Source organism: Gavia stellata, chromosome 1 (genome assembly GCF_030936135.1).
Source record: "Gavia stellata isolate bGavSte3 chromosome 1, bGavSte3.hap2, whole genome shotgun sequence".
In the NCBI taxonomy this organism is placed as follows: Eukaryota; Metazoa; Chordata; class Aves; order Gaviiformes; family Gaviidae; genus Gavia; species Gavia stellata.
Genome location: NC_082594.1, coordinates 68,009,081 through 68,033,140, shown reverse-complemented (window position 1 = coordinate 68,033,140; position 24,060 = coordinate 68,009,081).

Sequence of the window (24,060 nt, the reverse complement as noted above, 5' to 3'; positions counted from 1 at the left end):
CAGCAAACTCACACCAGCACTTTGGCATACCTAACAAAGACATTACAGACAGCTGAAGAGGCTACGCAAAGAGCAGGGAGAGTAGCAGGAACAGAAACAGTGGCCAGGACGTACTGCAGAGATGCCTCACCCTACACACCCACAGCAACAGCACAGCCTGCTCTGCAAAAACACAAACTCGTCTGTAAACTTATGAGTTATTGGAGACTTGGTAAACTTTTTGTCCCCGTCCCCCCACCCGTTAATACTACCTTTGCTTCTCTAATGCATCCAGATGATCTTAATTTGTAATTTAGGAGAGACTTAATTACTGTAATTGTTAAAAAAAGTTAATTTAAATGCTTAGCAGAGTCAGTGACCCAACATGCTCTATGAATTGCTAAGGTTGGGCACAGAAGAATGTAATCTTAATGTACTGGATTTCTTTCCTTCGGGCAAATACAGGGCCAAATGTTCAAAGCTGCTTCTTAAATTGCACATACAACATCTGAGTAGACTTCTGCCTACGTGTAAGAAACCTGATTTGCATGCACAAATGCATCGTTTAATTTAAACATATCCACACATTATTTTCACACTAAGGGAGCATACAAAATGATACCCAGGTAAACACTGCAGGCAATTTTCTATGCTTCTTTCACCTGAATAAAAATACTAAATATTGTACCATATTTTTTCTATGCTGGTCCTTCAGAGCACCCTGTGGAATGAGAACTCCGGGTTCCACATCTACCTCTGCAGCTTGTGGTCTGCTGACTTGATGGAGCCTATGCTTTCCTTGCAGCAGTGCTGTTAGGCTTAGTTAATGACTGTCATATTTTGAGATTCTTGATGGAAAGCCATTCTAGGAATAATCGGAATACTACTCCTCTTTTAAATAGAGATACAAATCACTCCCAGCCTGTTCATTTTCTAAAAATCTTAGAAACATTCTTTGCTCTTGGGCTTTTGGGTCTTCCTGCACATTTTTCTGCCCTCTTGCTTTAGACTGAAGTATGCATTTCCATCCTCTCCAGGGCACCACGCTTCAAATTCTGTTCACTAGGTAGGCAATAATAAGAAGAGTGCTCCTGCACTGGAAGACCACACTCAGCAATTTCAACAACCTTGCCAGTGCTTTGGAAGCCTAGAAAAAGGATGATTTGAATCCAGAGTGGGCAAAGAGTGGGCTTGCAAAACCAGACTAGGAGAAAAACCTTGTAAGGTTGGAGACCAAGGAGGGATAGGGAAACTGGGACTGGGAGATGGGTAGCGAGACTGGGAATTGGAGCTGGGAAGAAAGATGGAGACTGGATGAGATTTTAGTGGAGGGGATATGGGGGAAAGGCATCAGATGCAGGTATTTACTGTAGTAAGAGGTGGGGGGGACTGGGGAGGTGCACAGATTTGGGAAGCAGTGCAGAGGGCTCTGCAGAGAGGTGAGGTGAAATAAGTCATTCAGATAATGACTGCAGCCTGTGCCAAAAGAGGAAGAACTGAAGTGACACTGGGAACCGTAGTGCTGGCCCAGCATAACTGAAGAGTTCACAGCAGAATGGGTTTTATCCACATAGTACCAGAGGCAAAAGTGGTGTTCTGAGACATAAAAAAACAGAAGTCCTAGCTTATAATGCAAACAGTTTGAACTGCCCTTAACATCTCAACTTTATCAGAGTTATACTGTAGTACAACAAGCTGAAATGTAAACAGTCTGGATATAACTAGCAATGATTAATTACTCCTTTCTCGGAAATGCCTCATCCAAGCAGCACCAGCTGTACTCCCATTAAATCCACACAGAAATCTACACTTCATTACAAAAGCTGCATTTTCTGTAAGGCTCCCTGAATTCCCCCCAGAAGCTCTAAACATCCTCCCCTCGCCTCACACCGCAAATGCGGCAGGCGCAGCGGCTCCGAGGAAATTCATGAACCGACAGAAGATTGCCCAAGAAAATGCATTTGGTGAAAGCAAGCCTGATCCAGACCGGCCGTCGGGGCTGCCAAGGGCCTGGGTCAGGCTGCATAGCCATGCAGGTGCTCCTATACTCCGGGGCTGTGCCAAGCACTTGGAAGGGGGATGGCAGACCCTACAGTCCAGCAGTAAATCAGCTTCTGTGTGGTAGGATCTTGACACGCAGGCATAGCCGTCTTGAGTGGCGAGGAGACCTCCTGCCTGGGAAGTGGTTGGTATCTGATGCTTCAGGCATGGCTTAAAGAACTCAATGCTATGGCATGAAATTTCCAAAGACAAGGTGCTTTCCTCAGTTTTCAGTGCATATCTTTCATTGACATCAGCTGGCCCCTTATTTTCTGTCAGAAAGGACAACTAGCATCATCCATGTTTCTCTCCCTCACCGACTGGTCGGTCTTTTCAGGCTCTGCACGTTCTTCCTCATTCCTCCTATTCCTACCGCATTTTTTCAAGGCAAGGTTACCACAATCAGCAATACTAAATTTATTCCCTGTGCTGGTTTTGGCTGGGGTAGAGTTAATTTTCTTCATAGTAGCTAGTACGGGGCTGCGTTTTGGATTTGTGCTGAAAACAGTGTTGATGAAGCAGGGATGTTTTACTTACTGCTGAGCAGTGCTTACACAGTGTTAAGGCCTTTTCTGCTTCTCACATCGCCCCACCAGCAAGTTAGGCTGGGGGTGCACGAGAAGTTGGGAGGGGACACAGCTGGGACAGCTTTGGTTAGCTGGGCTAACCAAAGGGATGTCCCAGACTGTATGACGTCATGTTCAGCAATAAAAGGTAGGGGAATAAAAAGGAAGTGGGGGTCATGTGGAGTGATGGCATTTGTCTTCCCAAGTAACCATTACACATGATGGAGCCCTGCTTTCCTGGAGAGGGCTGAACACCTGCTGTCGTGGTTTAAGCCCAGCCGGACTAATCACCACACAGCCGCTCACTCACTCCCCCCAGGTGGGGTGGGGGAGAGAACCAGAAGAGTAAAAGTGAGAAAACTCATGGGCTGAGATAAAAACAGTTTAATAGGTAGAGCAAAAGAACACTGCGCGGAGAAGCAAAGCGAAAGAAGGAATTAATTCACCACTTCCCGTCGGCAGGCAGGTGTTCAGCTATCTGCAGGGAAGCAGGGCTCTATCACGCGTAGCGGTTGCTCGGGAAGACAAACGCCATTACTCCGAATGTCCCCCCTTTCCTTCTTCCTCCCCCGGCTTTATATACTGAGCATGATGTCATATGGTATGGAATATCCCTTTGGTCAGTTGGGGTCAGCTGTCCCGGCTGTGTTCCCTCCCAATTTCCCGTGCACCCCCAGCCCACTCACTGGTGGGGTGGGGTGAGGAGCAGAAAAGGCCTTGGTGCTGTGTGAGCCCTGCTCAGCAGTAACTAAAACATTCCTGCTTTATCAACATTGTTTCCAGCCCAAATCCAAAACACAGCCCCATACAATCCAAAACACAGCCCCATACTAGCTGCTATGAAGAAAGTTAACCCCATCCCAGCCAAAACCAGCACACCTGCCTATCGATGGGAAGTAGTGAACAAATTCCTTGTTTTGCTTTGCTTGCGTGCACGGCTTTTGCTTTACCTATTAAAGTGTCTTTATCTCAGCCCACGAGTTTCCTCATCTTCACTCTTCTGAGTCTCTCCCCCATCCCACTGTGGGGGAGTGAGGGAGCGGCTGTGTGGGGCTTAGTTTCTGGCTGGGGTTAAACCATGACAGTCCCTTACCACACAAAAGCTATAGACTGATAAATGGGCAGTCCTGGGTTAAATCCCTGACCCATGTAGGCTGATGATTAAAATTGTCTCAGGACCTATCCCAGTGACCAAAACACCTGGGTCCTTTGGCAGGCACTAGATCAAACTCTGCAGCTAAATAAAACCTCATGAAAAAATTAATGTGCTAAAACATAATGACATCCAGAGCCATTTTAAATCCCACCATGTCCCCCCTCCCTGTTCAGCTGCTGTTGCACAAAGGAGTGGACCTCTCACAAGTCTTGTGTCTTATCTGCCAGCACCATTCATATGCCTTGATATTGAGGGCATGTCAGATGGCACTAAGCATCTGCGGTTAGACGAAATAACCCCCCCGCCAATATCTCTCATTTTTTTCCTTGTGAACTTAATGTGGATTTAAATATACATAAATCTTGTACACTTGCAATTTCACTGTGAGTGCTGGAGGCAAAATCTGGCCCACACATGCAATATTAAGTCACTGTGGCCCCTTTGTATTTGTAGAGAAGATGAAAACATCAGCCAGTGTGGACAGACTTTGTATCTAAAGGAACAGAGATATTTTACTGGTAAGTGGTTAAAAGTCAAGGTTCTGTGAAATACCTGCAAATTTGCAGTACTTTAAATTGGTCTTTTCATCATATGTCATTAACTTCAGCTGTAAATGTGCTGGTCTGTTGGTAGATATGTTGCCCCTTTTTGCTTAGTGGGGTTTATTTATTCACTCTCAAGAGTCTAATTATATTTTTGCTATTACATAATAGGTTTGAACTCTTTCCCTGCAGATGTAACCTGCAAGATCTGGGGGCATAAAATTTAATCATCTTTGATAATTATATGATGGCACCCCTGAAAATTAAGTTAGATCAGCTGCAAAACATGTGAAATAATGAGACTTATCTGTATTATAGTCCTGATGAAATCTTGCGGAGACCTTACAATACACTTTATTGACCTTCTCTGGGGTACTATAGTAATACATCCTATGTCAGATCTACATCACTGTAATTGAATTTTAGAGAATTTCTGTGATGACTCAAGAATTGAATCTGCTCCCTGGTGCCTTTTCTTTCAATAAAATCTAAATCTTTTTTTCATGTCCCCTTTTAATTATGAAGGTGGAGAGAATAAGGAGAAGCATTATCAGTCTTCCTTGGCCTACAGCCCTTTGCTTATGCTAACATTTTCCCACCAGAGACCAAATAGTCACTACGTTTTGTGCAGGATGGGCTCAGGTAGTTTTCTATTTTACATATGGTAGGCAACAGACTAGCACCACCACACCCTTCATTTCGACGTTCAAGCCCTGGCACTGCTCCACAGTATCCAATTGCCTGTCCACAGTTGGACTCCATCGTGCCTTATGTACTTCATTCCATTGAGGAGAGTTGGTCATCCTCCCTGTGTAATGGCCAGCTGAGTGGAGTGGGCTCACGAGAAGATCAATCTGATTTCCACAGTGAGGGCATCGCTACCCTGGCATGGCTTAGCCCATGGCTTGCACCTCTATGTATTAACTTCAGACATACCTACTGCACTTGGAACAGATCAAAAGTTTTGGGACAGCCTGTGATATACCTTCAGTTTTGGCCTCTATCCAAAGGCATATCTCTACTGACTTTGAAAAAGGTGTAGTGAAGTTTGAACCTGGTGGCTTTCTGCAAATAGTTGTTGTTGCAGCTCCCTCTCTCTTCATCCCAGGGTACTTATTCATATATTTGTTAATGAGTACAGACACAAACAAAAGTCAAGGGGAAGTAATGATACACTTTTTAGAAAGCCTGCTTCAAAATCCAATTGACTGGAGTTACTGTACTGTGAAAGATGCAGCCAAACCACTTTCTCTCTCGAAGCTAATAATGGCTTTCAGTAACAGCCAGTGAGAGAACACACATTAAGTACACAGTGTTTCGCCTGCTGGGTCATCAAGTTAGATAGCTTTCTCTGGATGGTGCCGGGAGATCCCATCTTTCCTTGTGTCTCCAGCTATGCTGGATTTCTCCTTACAACTGTATTTAAAAGAAAAAAGTCTAAGTGTATTTATAAAATGTCTTTTCCTGATAGAAAGAAGTTGTCTCAGTAGGGTATGGAGAAAATGCATGTTACTCATTACCAGTCTCCTATGCAGTGAAATCTTTTGAAGGCGCAACCTCTCCCTCTTCCCTCTGTGTGAAATCCTCCTCGAGGGACATTGCCGCCGCCAGGGATGTGGCATTCCCAGCAGAGCGCACGTTATTTACTTTCAAGTCTCTCCACCAAAATCAGTTTACTTCTGGTATTGAATACAACAGACCTACATCGAGTAAAGCACAAGGAGCATGGTTTCTTAATGTGGTAGGGTACTGGGCCTTGACTTGCACTGTTGTGTCCTGGTGCAGTTGTCCCACAGAATCTATTTTGCACCTATCCATGTAAAATCCATGTCTGATGGCCCCGTGAATTCCGCTATGTGCTCAGGAGCTGCCTGAGTGCAAGTGAGTGTGCTCCCGTATCTCTCCTCTCTCATGAACGGTGACAGAACTGTGTGATAAAACCTTAAAAACTGGATCTGGTTAAAAGCATTTGCAATCATGCTTAGGTGAAACTAGAGAGTCCTCCTCTTGCTGCCTCTCAGAGGTTTTCCTTTCTTCTGGAACTGTCAAGACAATTAACAATAATAAAATCTGTCACCTTATGTAAATTTTCTACTTGATACAGAAGCACAATGACAATGTTGGAGAAAAAAGTGTTTCTCAATAAAAAAAATCCTATCTTTGAACTCTTCTGGGCACTTATGGTCTTCCGTAGGCTACTTTGCCTCAGCCCTCCTCTTCCCTTTTTTGCTGTTAAAATGCAAAGCATAGATGCATTTGTCACCTCTGTGTTTGAAGGAAAAGATCCTATAAACCTTCTGAGAACACAAGCCATTTTTGTAGCTGAGCAAAGCGCAGTTACGTCTAGAGCAGAGCAGGAAGCAGCAGCTAGCAAAGAAAGCCAGAAAAGGCATGGCAAGTTTATAGCAAATGCAGTAAATACAGGCCAAAAATGCACAGGGTGTGTCATTATAATTATAAACCATTTTTAAAGAAACTGTGTTTTCACTTCATTCTCATCCTGAACAGTTTGTGATATCTGTAAGAATGCTACAGATGTAGCTATTGTAACTATAATCATATATACTATGCCAATCTGTATGGCTTAAATAAATGTTCAGTGCATTTGATGAAATCAGTCACTTGGAGTATCTGCTGGTTTTTTCACAGTGCAGAAGGCACATTTTTGCATGTTCCAGAAATGAAGTAAATATCTCATTCCATAAATACTTCAGTGAGTCTTACACTGAAGTTTGCCCACAGGAGAACTGGCTTTGCCTCTGGTGCTAAAAAGACTGATAAAAAGAACTTCAAATAAATAAATCATTGATGAAGGTTACATAATCAATCTTCAAACTAGAAATCAACTTAAATAACTATTTGTAAACTGGTTCGTTCTACTGTTGTATCACAAGTATAGCAGTAATTATAGCTATATAATCTATTTTGATTTTCTTGGCCTTTTAACCAAGACAAATCAAGAGAAGTTAATGTGATAGATACTGGACTTCAGTAGTCTGGCTTTTGGTTTTGGTTGGTTTGGTTTTAATTGGTCTGTTGATATTTTACAGAGGCTGAGGATTCTGGAGTTATAAAATATGCATTTTGTGCAATTCAAGTATGCATTTCGTTAAGATGTAGACCTAAAAATGTAGGGGGTTTAGAAAGTAGTAATGATAGATAATAATGTGTTCATGTGGCATAAAGCTTGTTTTAATACAAAGAAATAGGACGGTAACGTTGGGTGTGTGTCATGCATTGTGTTACACCCACCAGTGACGAATTCTGCGGGACCTGCACTGGATGACCTCTAGTAGCTCTCTGCCCTTACATACCACACACAGCGCCTGCAGAATGGGCAGAGATGTGGGGCAGGAGTAAGGGAAGACTTTTTGCTTGAACCAGCTGTCCAAAACACTGAGCTAGGTGCTTTTGGAGTTAGGAACTGATCTGGGAGGGGATGGTGTGGATACATGCTGTGGACGCTGTGCCATCGCCCAGAACCTTGTCTCCGGAGAAGTTGTCTGGTGCGCTAGGGTGGAACCAGCCACCCTCTCCAGCACGACGTGCACTGCGTGTCCCCTGCTGTCGCCAAGACAGCCCCACGCACAGAAGGTGGTACAGGAAGGTGAACTGTGGCTGGTGTTCAGATGCAGCTTCTTCCCCCACTGTTTAGGACGTTTCCAGTGGCCTTTCAGCTGTTTTCTTTTACCAGAACACTTTTATCATACTACTAGAGTCCAGTAATGCTGTGTTTTTCCAGTTTCCTGGACTACATTTTTGTGAAAACTGGTTCCATCAGTGAGGAGATGGGCTGAAACTGCTCTACCAAATCCAACGCCCTGGGTGATGGGAAAGCTGAATCTTGGTCTATCTCTCAAATTCATAATTCAGGCCATCACTCTTATTAGCCAAATAAAAGAAAAGAAAAAAGGTATGCTGGGAGAGGGCAGCAGTTTTGTGTTACATCCTTCAATAACAACATGCAAGCTAGCTTCATGGCCCATCTAAATGTTCTCCATGGCCCCAAGGAGGGAGTTCAGAGCTGCTATTGAAAAGTTCACCGGCGGCAGCAGGACTGGCTGCACACGTGGCCTGCCTGGGACACACCGCATTTCTGGGCCGTGCTGGAGTGCAAGATTTGGGCCCATACCACAGGCTTGGTACTTGCTTGTGATCCCTTCTCAGTATCTCTTTTGAGAAGGAAATGGGTTCATTGCCATTTTTTTATTTTAGTGCAAGAGATGGCCATGGAAACACACAAGTCATGTTCTTTAATAGAATTTAAGTTGGTTTTGTGACACTTCACTAAAATACTACCGAACGACCTATTTCTGTAAATCATTTATAACTTGACTTAAGTAGATTCTGCAGAGGATGAAAAAGTCTGTAGAATTAGGCCCTGAAAGTACATTTTCTCCAGGTTAACATTTTTTTTTCTTTAATAAATAGTTGTATTACCTAGATTACTGCCTTTCATCTCCTGCCTATGTAAAACCAGACATAATAACGATTTTGCCTTTCATAGTGATTTTCTCCCAAGCACAGTGTTATTAAAAGGCAGATGAAGTCCATTACAAGTCTCATTACCTTTCCTGTAAAGCTAGCATTATATATCAGATATGGAGAGAAAGATAGCAATATAATTTGCTAAGGGTAGTCTCAGTAAGGATTTGCTGGACCTGGCCCTCTCTGCCTGCACAGCAGTAACCATACACTAGGGTTGCCACTCAGAAGCACGTTCCTTCTGTGATTAGATTTTTTTTACCTCGCAATTTCTGCTCTTACAATATTAATTGGAAAGGCATTCATTACAGATAATAAGGTGTAATTAGTTCTCTTAAATAAATCCCCATTGTGTCCCACAAATCCTGTAGATCCAAGTCTTCTGAAGCCGTTAGTTTTTTAAAAAGAGATCAATGTGTTTATTATTTTGGTCTCTGTGAGCCCGTAAATGATAAAATAGGAAACTAGATGTACAAATTCTACATTCTTCAGATGACGTTGTGATTCTTCTCTTCTTGATGAACTCTGGGATTTTTAGAATAACAAGTAGGTATGAAAAGGAGAGTGGCAGGCTTTTAGAATCATAGAATCATGATTTTCCATTTCTAAAAATCCCAGATTTTTTTTCAACAGAAAAGTACAGAAATTTCCAGAGTCTCATAAAAGGCATACCTCTTTCATCAAGACTTTGTTTTTTAACTTTATCAGTAACTTTCAAGAATTAAGCTTTTTTATTACCTAATCCAATCATGGAAAAATTTCTTGTTAAATTAAATAATCTCCTTGTATTGATGTTAATTTAGCCTCCTTTACTAAATGAAATACCCAGCTGTGGAAAAAAGATGGATCATAATTTGAATAGTAAAAAATGTATTAATGTCACTAATTCTAGTTCAGGAGATACTTAAGTCAGAATAGATTACTGAAAGAAATAACTTTACAAGAAAGAAGATTTATTATAATTTAAATTGTGAAGTATTCTTAATGTCACTAATTCTCCCTCAGTCACTTTTTGTGTAACAAGCTATTTATCATTAGGACTGCTTCAGTCAGTTGTGGTGATAAATAGGTGCTGATTTAATGAATGGATAAAGCAAGGTTTCTAGTACTGGATGTAAGAACAGCACTAAAACCTGTACATACACTTTCTTTTCGAGTTTTGGGGGGGAAATGGTGTCCTTTTCCTTTCTTAGATGTTAGTTCCTTGAACACCTGTCGGTCTGAAGTCTCCTGACAAACACAGGTCCCTCATGCAAACTCAGTGACTCTTCATCAGTAGCATACTCTGTGACTGCACTTCTAGACGTTGTGTAATCCCACTGCAGGATATATTTATATATATATATATATATGTATGTAAGGAATAATCTGAGCCCTGACTCCTACTCTAAGAGGAGATGGAACATTTAATGATTTTCTGTTGTTTGTATCATATCAAGTGTGACAGGAATTTCTTTTTTTCTTTCTAAAAGCCAGGGGTGGAGAGGGAATCACAGTTTCCAGGCTCCAGTCCACAATGGCTGGGTGTGGGTTACCTCAGTCTAAAGCTTGTCCCCCTCATGAGGCTGCGGTCTCAGTAAGTGACAGATATTAAGCACATCTCTGAAAGTTGCGTGGCCTATTTCTCTTCTCTAAAAATAAAATGAATGAGAGCTGCACAAGTTCGTTTCCCTGAAGTTTGACAACTCAAGGAGTCCTCTGAGTCTGAGGGCTTGTCAAGGCTCAGCTCTTACGAGCAATGAGAGCTTTTTTGAACTACTCTGAGCTCTCAGGTTTGTTCTTCTTCAAAGAGCTCCACGTCCCTCCTAGCCACTTCTCACAGCAAGAGCTGCAAAAAGAAAGGGAGAATTACTGGAGACAAAAGAGGTGTGTGATACGCTGATACCTGCAAAAGGAGCTGATGCTATTCTGCTGCTTCTCTGCACCATCCTTTCACCTAATATTGTTCCCTTCTGGGTACCCACTACACCTGTAAGGCACAAAAAGGAACTCCTTTCTATCACCTAAATGCATAATTTGTCACCAGCTGTTTCCAAAACACACTCTTTTCTCTGAGGGGGTGGGAGAGAGGGCTCAGACGGGTGGTCTTGATGGCTTAAGTCTCTCAGGTGAGTCATTAGCAGGTGCATCTCCATCAGCATTTTAACCCAGACCAGGAGTGTGGTTTTGAAGTGGTGGTCCCGGTGGCCCCCACTCACTGCCGTGTGGGTTGCATCACAGCAAAGCTGCAGGGTGTGTAAATGGGGTTCCCCAAAGGAGGTTAAACCAGATGTGCCTAGATATGCACATCTAACATGCTCCCATGTGGTCCTAGGGATCAGACTAGCAGTTGTTCCCACTAAATTGTGTCGTGTCAATGACAGGTCCTCAGCACCAATGGTTTTGCTCTACAAATCCATGTTTATTGAGTTTTTTACTTGCTAAGGCAGACATAGTGTGTCCAGTTCATGTACTTAGAGTTAAGCCAGTTTGTGATCTGGGGTCAGAAAGGTGTTATCCTACTGGATGGTTTGGCAGGGAGGGGCAGAGTGTGTCCCTCATTCACAATACAGGCCATGATCTACCTTGAAGCATCCATCAGATACCCTGTGACTGCAGGAACTGGAAATGTTCTCAGTTTCTCCTAATTTTTCCTCTGCTGCATTAAAGGTATCACGATGGGTCTTTTCCTACAAGTCTCAAGCTTGTGGCAGGACATTTCTGTGTGGAGGGCATGGGAAATGGCCCTTTGATCGAAGCCTCTGTTGCAGTCAATGGGGACTGGATTCAGTGACCCAGCAGATCCCCTCCAGCCCCGTGCTCCTCCGCCTCCACCTGTACAAATGTCAGAGAGGAGCAGATGGAAAAACCCTTGGAGTCAGGGGCGCAGATCAAGAACTAATGTTGATGCAGGGTGCTGGGCTCCCGATTCGTTGGGTACACTTTTTCACAAGCTAGTTTGTATGTATTAGAAAGCAGACACTGCTGACATAAACACTGATTTGCTGGCATTGTAAGGAAGCTGGTCTTCAGGCATATGCTGTGTCCATCTCCCATGTGCTCTGGGCATTGGCAAGCTTGGAGCTTTGCAATTTCCAGAGCAATTTTCATGGGTTTTTGTCCAACAGTCTGTAAAAAATGTCACTCTGACTTAGTGCTGCTGGGTTGCTACCCAAGGGAAAACGCCTGTCTTCAGCCTCACTATTTTCACCAGCACCATATGATCTATCAGAAAGAGACTTTTTTCCCCAGAAAAGATACTTCTGGAATTTAACTCCCCTGACTCAAAATGATGCCCAAAGCAAGTAGCATTTGCTGGTGTAATGAAACGGCTTTTCCCCCCGCACTTGTCAAACGTGGAAAAGAGAGTCCTGTCTCCATCAACTGTGATTACTTCATTTCTCTCTTCCTTCCACAAAAGCCTTATTTCCCCATCAAAGCACAGTTGTATTTTTACACAACAGAACAAAACACATTGATGAATCTTAAGTGACAACATAATGCAGCTAGAAACTTTCTAAGATCTTCTGTAGTTACCTGACTTTGGAGAAAATGCACTAATTCACAAAAATGTATTCTTTCTATCCCTTCGAGGGATAAAAATTACAGTGCATTACAGATGTTCTTCAAAACACTTCCAACTATGAAGGTGCCAAACAGCTATGGGATGTCCCCATGAGTCCCCGGCAGTAGTCAGCCATGCTCTGAGCATCCCTGGAGGTGCTCAGCTGGCTCAGGAGCCACCCATCCCACCCAGCTTGTCCCCGTGTGGAGCCCTGTTCAGAACCTGCTGGCTCTGGCTCTGACTCCACTTGGATTGGGACATATCCAGCCTGGTAGCCTCAATCTCTCTTTGCAAACCAGCCTTGCAGCTCAGGAAACTGAAAAAGAGCCATTTCCAGCCACTTTCTGGTGACTGGCAATCTGGGGATATTTTTACACCTTCCAGTTCCTCCCACAGCTTTTGCAGCATGCATGCACGGGTCTAGCCCTAAGATGTGGGTCTGCAGTGATGTCTTTGCAAAACGCTTCTTTGTCATCCAACAGTTGTGTATTGCCTGTTCTGCAGTGGGTTACTCTCCAGTCAGACTACGAACCAGCTCCTCCCATCTAGAGCAGACCATCCCCTCCTTTTACTTGTATGGTAAAGCGGTCTCTTAAATGTAGTGCAATGGCAGAACACTGTCCTCTTCTTTCTGTTTGCCTTTTTTTCTAATAGTGCAAAACCACCCTTGTTTCCTTAGTATTTCTCCAGGAAATATTCCTTTGTAAAACCTCCATCTATTTGCCTTGTATTCTCCACAGAACTGTGGATATTATAAACTTTCCAAATTCTACTACTTCATTATTTAGCTGGGTATTAACACAGAAACCACAGAAAATAAGACCAGACTAGGCCTTGGGAGGTGATCTAGTCCATCACCTGAGGCAGCATGACCTGTACTTCTGTCCTTCCCAGCAGATATTTGTCTAACCTTAAAGGAAACTTTTAGCCTCCTGGGGAACTTGGTCCTCACCACATGGAGGATTGCTAACAGGGATATAACCCTGCCTGTATGTAGCCCTGTGGTGCACTGACAAATGCACTCATTTCCCCTTCCTGAGAGCAACCAGACCTTGAAACCCAGGGGTACGTAAAAGACCTAAGACATCACAGCTCTGTCGCCTGCTGTTTTTTGCACTGGTGGTTGCATCGTGTGTTTTCCTGGGACATGGCGCATCTGGGCTCATACATCCCTGTTTGTCCCACTCTTTGCACTGAGGCTTACTAATGAAAAATTGCTTTTGACAAAGTGATATCTCTAACCATGTCTCTGCCTGTTTTGTTTGGGCTGTGGAAAGAGATCCCACCTGGGCCACGCTGTGCTCTTCTCCTCCCTGGCAGATGTTCCTCTCCTTTTGTCAGCTGTTTAAATCTCTTGGCAAATTTTGCTTTGAGGAGTCAAATAATAAAGCTGCTTCAGTCTCTCCCTGTGATGGCAGTTCCTTTTTATGCAAGGTTTTTAAAAAAACCCACTTTTTGTACAGGGTGGTTTACCCTAAAACCTTACTGATCTCTGAGAGCTCCTTTCAGCAAGCGACAGACAGCTCTTACAAGCCTGCAAAAGCCTCCCACTTATTTTCTGAGGCAGAATGCAGCTCATTCGGTTAAAAAAAATACTGGAGTGAATATATAATGTCTTTTTCCGAAGGTCTATTGCATTATTATCTTTACATGCTACTTCATTAGATATTATGAAAACATAGAAATAAGCACTGAAAATGTGCTTTTCTCTCAACCACTGGTACACCAACCTCTTCACATGGCTCTGCAGCGCTACCGAGGTGGAGGGGCCGATGTGCACCATGCTATCAGTACCTGCTTGTGGATGGTTTCTACGTATCAGCCTGCAGGTTGGTGCTTATGAAGCAGATGCTACCACGGGACAGCTACAGTGACCTATTTTTGGAGCATGCCCTTGGGGTCTTAGTCTGGAGGGCAGTGGTAGATGAGGGCCGCGGTAGGTGAGGGCGTGCAGCTAGTCTGAAGGGTTAAGGGTGTGTTTAGGAGAGCAATGGAGAAAGAGCTGGGAGCAGGCGTAAATGTGTGTGTGTTGTGGGGGAAGTCTGTCCCAGAGCCAGGCAGCTGCTTCTGCCTGTACCAGGCAGGGTACCAGCTGCTCACAGGAATGCACAAGCACACTGAATGATGGACCACCTCCTCCATAGCAGGGCACTTACTCAAGTCGCTGAGCACATGTTGCGAAATATCCCTCTTTTTTACTATTGTGGGAACCCGTTGCATAGGAATCCGTAGTGTCTTTGGCAGGGGTGTGCCTACAAAGGAGTGTTAGACAGTGTTGCTTAAGCTGTTGATTTAGGCAAGGCAGATTGAACTGCTGCTGGCCTTAGTTCTCTTTGATTTTTCTTGGCATCCGATTCCTCTTAATACCTTTTCTCCATTACATTTTTGCCACACAAGATAGTTAAAAAAAACCCCCGCAAATTATGTTTCTGTGGAAGCAGAGACCAATGCTTCCTTCAGATCTAAAGCTGCCAGCTATCTGAAATGAAAATAGGTAAGAGAAAGACCCAAACTGAGCCCCACTTGCCACAGAAAGCCCTCCCTGGAGGCGCTAGACCTCATTCTTCCTTTGCCAGGGAGGAATTCAGCTGTTTAGAGCTCTTTTCCCAAGACAGGTGGAAGCTGCTTTGCCGGAGACCACCAAAAGGGACAGGAACTGACAGCACAGGTTTGTATTTCAGACACTTCCAAGGTATTGATAGTAGTGTCAGCCCATGCTGTTATTCAACACTCTTCCACAGCTGAGGCTTCACGTTCAGGTGCCTGTTTTGGGGAAAAAGCCTTGCTGGTGTACCCGGCCAACATTTCAGAGATGTCCACTGATTTCTGTGTAAGCATAAATAAGGCTGGAATAGCTGCACGCTTGAAATGTCTCCTTTTCATCCGTGCTTCCAAAGGTTTGTGCCAGTAGCTCCTGAGATCTGTTTTAGCCACTGCCTACAGCTTCCAGACTCTGCTGTGGTGAAGGATGTGATTGCCCCTTTGCATCTTCCCTCATCTGCCTGGAGATCGTCAGCATCTTAATATATCTATATCTGGGCAGCGCATCTTGAAGAATCGCGGTCTTTGATGGGAAACTGCCCTTCTCCTGTCTGTTAGAGAACTGAGGGGACACCTTTATATTCCAAGCTCTGCATTGTAGCATATTATTAACATTTGTTAGCATATTGAAGTCAAAGTAAAAGCAGGAAGCAGTAAAGCTTTATCTCTTTTCCCAGCTCATTTTGTCAGAAATATTTATAGTAGTTTGGCCCATAGCGTTAATATTACAGGGCCTGGCTGATCCATTTGGATAAACAGGCAGCATGAAGCGACTAAATCTGTCTCAGTCCCACTGACACATTACATTGCCTTTCCACTTTTTTGTTGCGTGACTTCCTAAAAAAGCATGTGATGGTGTTGCTCCTGAATGGCAACCTGACTTTTGACCAACGTGTAAAATTTTCTAGTAATATTTATTAAATGCTATTACCTGCATACCTATTGTAAACTAGTATTTGGTTATAAACTCCTCTATTATGTTCTGCATTAGCCCAGCAGAGGTGAGTTCCCTGCCAAATTTTTTGAGAAAACAGTTTATGATATGATTTTGCTGGGCGAAAGAAGATCTTCTCTCAAATTTATTGTCTTCTTGCACCAGTGTTTCCCCTGTGTGCAGATTTTTACAACACACAGTAGCACTGGCAACATGCAAATGTGGTCTGGAAAGGCAACATTGTAGAGTGTGTAATTTTATTGATTATGTTCAGTTTTAAATTATGGGGTGGAAAACCTAATGTGCAATACCCTGAACTCTATAATTTATGCTCTGCAAATGAGGTATAAATGCCGCTCTCTGGGCCACATTAACGTTTTTTGCACAAGGGTGAATTATTACAGAAGGTGTAAGACAGTATGAACTGGCCTTCCAGTAATAAGCTATTATAATTTGGCTTCTCAGATGGGAAATAAAAAGGGGAAAATTAACATAGTAGAAAGAAAGACTTTTTTTTTTTTGTAAATAGAAAGCTGGGTACATCGTGAGCATTTCTGCAAAGGAAAGAAAATGTTCTTTGATTATATTCAAGACCTTTTTGTGTTTTCTTTCTGTAAGTGATCTAGCAAATAAGTGCTCTGATTGTAATGCTCATGAGGAAGGTAAATCCCAGAGAAGCATATGAAGAGTGAATGCTGATTTGTGAAGGGGTACTCATACAGAAAACCCAGTATGAATGATCGCTCTTCTCTATCCAGAAAACGTTAATGCCTCCATGTAAACATCACATGTAAGAAAATCACCTTGAATGCTGGGCACTGAATACTTGATTAATTACTGTATTATAGGAAATGCATTTTTTACATAATTTCTCCAGTAAATATTTCTGATTAAACAGAAACAGAATTTTTAAGGTTTTGCTATTAGTGCCTTTGTGAGCATAATGCACTGACATATAAAAAATATCCCACCTTCAAAATGTATCCTGCATTGTTTAATGGTAAAAAATTATAATATTTCAACTTGGGGAGTCACTCGAAGCTTAACAGTGATATCTAAATGGGTATCAAAACTAATGCAAAGTTATGAAAATAGGCACAGGGCACATGAACAGCAGTGAAAGATTTTATCGTCTGTTTTGCTGAATCTTACAAATCTCAGGATCTTGCAATTGTGTTTCCTGTAGAAGCAAAAGCTAAAGACAAAATCTGAAGTAAATCCTAATATAATCTTTCTATATAGAGATGGATGTGCCCCCCTCCTATTTACTGAGGACAGAGATGACTTGGGGCTGCTACACAAAGCACCTCCTCCTCTGACAGGTCTCCATGAGGCAAGAAGCGGAGGCTGCTCCAAAACTTCACTTCAGGATTATCTTTGGCTCATTGCCTTCTGCAAAATGTGTAGGCAGCATTTCACTACAGCTGAGGGTGATTTCCTATTCAGGGTTTAAGTGCAAATTAGGGGGTGGCTATTGATGTACAGGCACTTGCATTGCAGCGGTCTCTACCAGGGAAAAAACCTCCTTCTTTCATGTGATTGAGATGGTTCAGGTCAGCTGAATTAACTATTTTCACGAGAGAAACTGTGCCCTTTCACCATGTGATTCATTTCCTCTGCTATTTTGACAGCGCTTATTGACTTTTATAACCTCATTTACAAAAGCAGGCAGCACCACAACTTTCAGTTGACCTCAGCAAGAGCTACTAAGTGTTCAGCTTTTCTAAAAAAAAATCAGGTAATTAGAGCACAGTATGAGGACGGTTTATGTCTTGCCACCAGATTTTGCGTGCAAAGGGAGGTGTCAAGCTGGGTTATCATATTAGGCTGAGTTATCATATTCATTATTTCTCAGTAGATTGTTTGCTTCTTTGCTTTAAAGAGCCAATCAGCCTGTTAAATTCTATATGCATCCAGAGAAGCTGATAGTTAGTGAAATATAAGTAAATACGCTATTTTCTACCAAGACTGCATTTAGAAAAGTTTTTTCTTAAGAAAACTTGGCAAACTATAAAGAGGAGTATTTTCTTTTTTCACTTCTTTCCTCTTCTCCTAGTTCCACCTGGTGTTTCTGCGTGGTATTGTTTTCCTTAGCTACCTTCGATGTTAAATAATTCATAAATTATACCTATGGTGCTAGATAGTTATGGGCCTCCCCTCAAACTAGTTTTCTCTGAATATTTCAGACTGATTTTTTCAGCTCCCACTGCTAGAAAATACGAGTTAGTCTGTAGAAGTGCCTAACTTAGGGAACAATACATGTAAGATCAGTATGAAAACGATCGGGGCACGAGGTTCCTCAGGAAGGCAAATCGTGATGTGAACTGGAAACGTTGCATCATTTCTTGAATCGGGTGTTTCCAAGCTGATGGAAGACAGGACACCATTTATGCTATTTTCTTTTATCTCGCATGCTGCATTAAATAACAAGACAGAACTTCTTTACACAGTGAATTTTGTCATTTCCACCTTTCTAATATTTGCCTATTGAAAACGCAGTGTTCATGTGCTGGAAGTGTTATTACCAGGTACTTACAGAATACAAATGCTACAGAGCTTTTCTAGAGATGAGTCATTTCTGAATTTTAAAGATGAATATATACAGGAGAAGGATAAAAAGCATAGGAAGAAGCTAAATACCACATGTTTCCTATTCCTCTTTGCAGGCACTGGGGAAGCAATTATGCCAAATGACAGCTAGGAAGAGCTATAGCTGCGGCGAGTAAAATTGTGAAAGCTCCTCTGTAGGGCATGTTTCTCTATGTGCCTTTGGAGACCTGGCTGACTCCTCCTCTTCCTCGACTTGACATTAAAGTCGAGAAACCACAAGACTGGTTTTGGTCACATCAATTCAGTCATTGGAGCAGGGAGAAGAAAGAATTAAGCCATGCCTATCGTCCTTCCAAGAAATAAGTGCTGTACAAATCCTTTTAGCCCTGGATTGGAGGCTGGCAGATACTCATTCTAGAAATTAAGTCCTCACAAGATGCCCAAATGCTGCCTATGAATGAAACATCAAAAGGTCTCTTCCTATGTAACAGCCCATGCTATAATCCTGGCAAGTGTGCCCTTATTAGAACAGAACTTACCTCTTTATTTATTATTCATGAATACATTATAGCATCTTCAGAAATATATTCTGCAGCAGGTAATCTAGCATGGGAAAATAAAAAATGCATATGTCTAATTATAAGAGACATTGTAAAGATCCTGTAGCAGCATACTTCCTTAGCACCAGCAAAGTACTGCATTATAGATTAAAACACAAACATATTACAGTTTGTATAGTGTTTCACTTTTATTGGATGTATGTTGCTAAGAAACAAAATTGAAATGTCTCTTTTGAACCTGAGGCCTCTTGGGAGCATGGTATTGCATATGTAGTAAATGTTTTTCACTTTAGGAAGAATTAAATGGTAGGCCAGGAGAAGCAGGGAGGGTTCATTAGTATTGCATGTTTTCCGATCGACTGCCAATGAACCCAACTATTACAGTAGTAAAAGCTTATGTAAGGAGCTTCAGCTTGTTCTGGGATGAAGTGTTGACAGCTGCTTGTTTGAATATTAATAAAGTCTATTGAGTTATTCCCTGCCTGTATTGTCTGTAGCTTGAAACTGTGAAGACTTCTCTGTGTATCGCGTCTTTATGTTTCTAAGTACATGCCTGTCTGCGGAGATGGTACCCATTTTGTTCCTAGAGATGGTATGCCTCATTATAGAGAAAATTACAACCTTGTGCTCCATTAAACATTTGTTTTGGCAGCATTGTTGGTTGCTGTTTTCCCTCTTCGATTTAAAGAAGTCAATGCTGATTGAAAGAACACGTGTTCTCTCTCTACGTATGGTAATTAATCCTCATTCTTCCAAACTTTTACAAATAAAAGTCAAAGTTATTCCTGAACCACACGCAAGAAAAGTTAATTCTCCTTTTTTTAAAAAAACCCACATTTATTAGGTAAAAAGCGTGATACAGAAATGAAGAATTTTACAGTGCATGGTATTCTTCCATGTTTTAGCTGCAGATGGTTTGTGAACTTGATCATGCATCGATTAAGTGATGGCACAGCAGCAATTTCTGCTGGCTGGGTATGCCAGTTAAAGTTTGAGGAAAACACTGATAACATGATGGTTCAGGCCCTGCTGGGGAGGGGATACCTGGATTTTTTCCTTGCAGAGGTGAGAACCAGCCACCCAGGCACCGCTGCTGCCCCAGGGACACGAACACAACTGCTGTGCCTATACAGTACTGGGCAGATATGCGCAAGATGGACCTCCCAAAAGAAACAGGGCTCCAGGCAAATCAGCTGTCTTGGCTGGCTGCTGTAAGTTGAGTAACTGAGTAACCCTGACTAAAACTGCAGATAGTAACCATGCCCAGCTGAACACAGTCCAGTCTTTATGAGGGCACACAAATCTGAGAAATTCAGATGTTAAATGTAAGTTTACTGGCAGCTGGGCCTTTAAAAACAACTGCAAGACAAGAATACTAGACAGCTAATTTTAAACTCTTAAAAACCGCACAATTAGAAATGTATAGATTGACCATAGCAATCTCTTCTTCTTCCATGCAACGGATTTCTCTAAAACAACTGCACGGGTGTTTCATTAGTGGTGGGACAGCGACAAAATAGTTTGTCTTCTTACAGTTGTGACAAGAAAATCATAATGGAGGAGTAACTATGATGCTGTAGCTGGACCTTTGCTAGCAGGGTGGCCTTGCTGCAACTGCACAGCTTTGCCAGCTGAGGTGTGTTCTCCCTGCTGTTGCGTTGCATCCGCAGCCTCGTCTCAGTGAAGTACCACAAGAAAAGACTTTGTCAAATATCCTCGAAGATGCTGCTAATTTTACATGTGAATTAGCGGGAAGAAATCAACAAACTTGAAAAAGTATTAGGATAAATGGGGTAAAGGAATTCATCACTAACAGAAGTATCTTTCTTTCAATTTTTAAGAAAAATCTGTGTGGCCAAGTGAAGATAATTTAATCAAATTTATGACCGAAAAAGGAAAGAAAAGAAATAGAATGTATTTTTTATCATCCTACAGAACTGTAACTGGCTCCTAGAGAGGGCAAGGAACTAATGGCTGTCACTATAGTCGTGACCTGAAAAAGCTCTTCAGGAGTAGAATAATATTCCTCTCCAGCCTTTGATGCCATCAAGTTCATTTCCACAAAGATTAAAAACTCCTTGCATCATTTATGCCAAACTTACTGTAAAGAAGATAGATAGTCTCATAAATGTTTGAATCCATTTTTCAGCCCTTTCAAATAAAAAAAGTTATAGTAAAAGCTGAAGTTTTAGTTTTATGAAAGCCCAAGATGCATCTTGAAAGCCATGCGAAAGGAATGTGGTATAATCACACTGGAAGGGCAGTGCCTTGCCAGGAGGGCTAGATCTGTAGTGAGAGCTGCACAACAGCCAACATCTGGCTTGCCTCTGTCCACATGTTTAAAAAACCCAAACTACAAGGAATGTGATAAAACTTGTCAAAAAACTGCAGTGGTTTGAGAGGTTGCCATACTGAGGCTGGCAATGGACACCATGTATTCTCAGAGGAAGTGCCATTTTAATTCACAAGTTTATTGAAACAAAACCACAATATAATGCAATCATTTTCCTAATGTATAGAGTTTTAACATTTATCTGTCATTTTTATGGTCGAAATTCCTTGCATTATTTTTCAGGGTTATTTTTTGTCTGGATGAGTTTCATGAAGACACACTGATTGTAGAGGAAAGGTGCAAGGGAGGGCAAACCAGGGTTGTTGAGGAAGATAAGGCAGGGCAGCTACAGAGCCTGCCTGAACATCTTCTGCCATTCCACTGCACGGTTAAACACACATCTTTCTGACCTGTGGCCAATATGACCAGCGTGCATGTAAGGAGATAGCGGAGGTATAGGGATGTCCTTCTTTCTTTTCTGATTTCAATGTTGTGGTTAAACACAAAGTGAGCAAAGATTTTCTTTTCAGTGTTAAAATACTGTCAAGAAAAATTTAAGGAATATATCTTCCTTAACCAGTCTTTTAAGTTGGTCTTGAAAAAATCCAGAGTCCAACTGAATGGATTGTCTATGACTGTCTTATATGGGGGATCTCATATACACTCTCCAGACCTTGATGCAAGGGTAGGCTGTCACACATATGTTGCCAGGACAGCTATCGTAACAGCCAATGTACTTTGGGCATGGTGGTCCTGCTGGAGCTTCCATAAGGATTTTCAGCCACTGATGCTGTACAATCAGTCTTTTGAGAGGTAACAGAGAGGTTACCCTCTCAATCAAAAATCTCATCTCCAGTCAAAGGAGCAGACAGAAGATGTCATCATCAAACTTGTCCATTTTGCAGAAGTATTACCATGGTCTGAAATCAGTTTGGTATTTTTTGCTAGCTATACCAGATTGTTTAGGTCCAACAAAAGGAAGAAAAGACAGAGCTGCCAAGTCCCCCTCCTTCCTTCTGCTTAGTATTAATATCATTCCATTCAGAAGTCCAAGAATGCCTTAATTTTTTGAATCTAAATGTAAATAAAGCAAGTAATGTAAGCATAACTGAATGATCATTTAAACACATAGAGAAAATGCAATAGTAAAAATGGACTGCTGTGCATTCCACCGCAAGTTTAATTACATTGACTCATTCTAAAATAATAATGCTTACCATTCTTATAATGCTCTACAGGTTTGGAAAGAAACATACAAATAAGAGCTACTTGTTGTTACTTAGTAGACAAATGTTCCCTAGCTGTGCGAGCTGAATAGTTATCGTGCTGCAGACCCTTACAAGCAGAGCAAGCATACAAGCAAGGATTGAGAGTAATTTCTATATAATAGGATCCCATTTGGTGGAAGACTGGAAACAAGTTAGGCATTTTCAGGAGCAGCATGCAAATACATGAAGGCAAAGCTGAAGGTGTAATGTCCCCAGAAAATGCCTTCAAAACCAACATAGATACAGCCACAGACAGCAAAAACTGTTAGTCTCTCCTGTTCTGAACTGAATAGCAAGAAAGATCATGCCGGGAAAAGAACCAGGAAAGCAGAACAGGCTTTTTTTATTTTTGGTTGAGACAGTAAGCAATACCTACTACCTTATTGTAATTTAAGGACAACTACAAATGATGTCTTGGAATGCTTCAATATTACTCTCCTGTCCTGCAACAGTATTTTGCCTTTTTGAGTATCTTTTTGTCTCCAAGTACTCTTCAAAGTTAATGCATGAAGAAGGATTTGTTTCATCCACCACGGGAGTGAAGCCACTTCCACAGCCTGAAACAGGAGCTGCTTATCAGCTGTCTCCTCAAACACACTGACCAAGGGATATGTGGCAAAATGTGCAGCTCCATCCCTGTGTGTGAAACAGCACCTCTGCTTAAGAACTGTGTTAATCACATTACTTAATTAGTTCACAAATAATCACTTTACACTTATAATCTGAAGCTAGATGTTTTGGCAGCTGAGACAGGGAAATTAATAAAATCCACATTTCTTTAAAGTAAACTAAAACCTGTTACATCTTCTGTATCTTTTTCCATTCCTTTCTATGTGTTTTATCTCAGGCTTCTGAGCATTTAATCTTTTTCCTATTTCCAAACTTAATAATCTGAGTAGTTAATCTCTTAATATTTAATGTAATATTTCCCATGGTCTCTTTGGCAAGAAGAGAAAGTATGTGCGATGACTTTTTTTCTTTTATTTCCTTCAGTCCTGGCCTAACTCTCTTTTAGGCACAGGCACAGGGAAGTACACAAACACACGCTAAACTTTTAAGCATGAAAACGCTTCTTTGACATCAAAGACTACTCAGACATGCAGGATGTGTTTTTTCTAGCTGGAGCCCAACTCGCAACCCTCTCCCTCCTTTTCACAGAAGTGTGCTTTCACTTATCTCTAGTCCCTGGTGTAATTTCTGTATAAATCTTTCCCTCTTTTAATCCTTTCCTCCCTTCCTTTTTCCTCACCTCATTTTCTTCTCATTTTCCCTTCTCCCTGTCCTTCTCAGGTTCCCCATTTCCTCCATCCTCCCCCATGTCCTCTGCGGTGGTTTGAGAGCTCCCTCACCTCCTCCCCCTTGCAGGGGTCTGCTGTAGCTTTGCTTCAATTTTAGCTTCTGCTTCTCCTTGATGGTAACCATGTTGAAGAGGGTGCTTTACAGGTGGATAACAACAGACTCTCATTTTAAGTGTGTCAGCAATTTCTTCTATTGAAAAATAAATGGTTTGCACATCTGCACCTTTTTAAGGCTGCCCCAATGTCAAGGGACACTCTCATCATC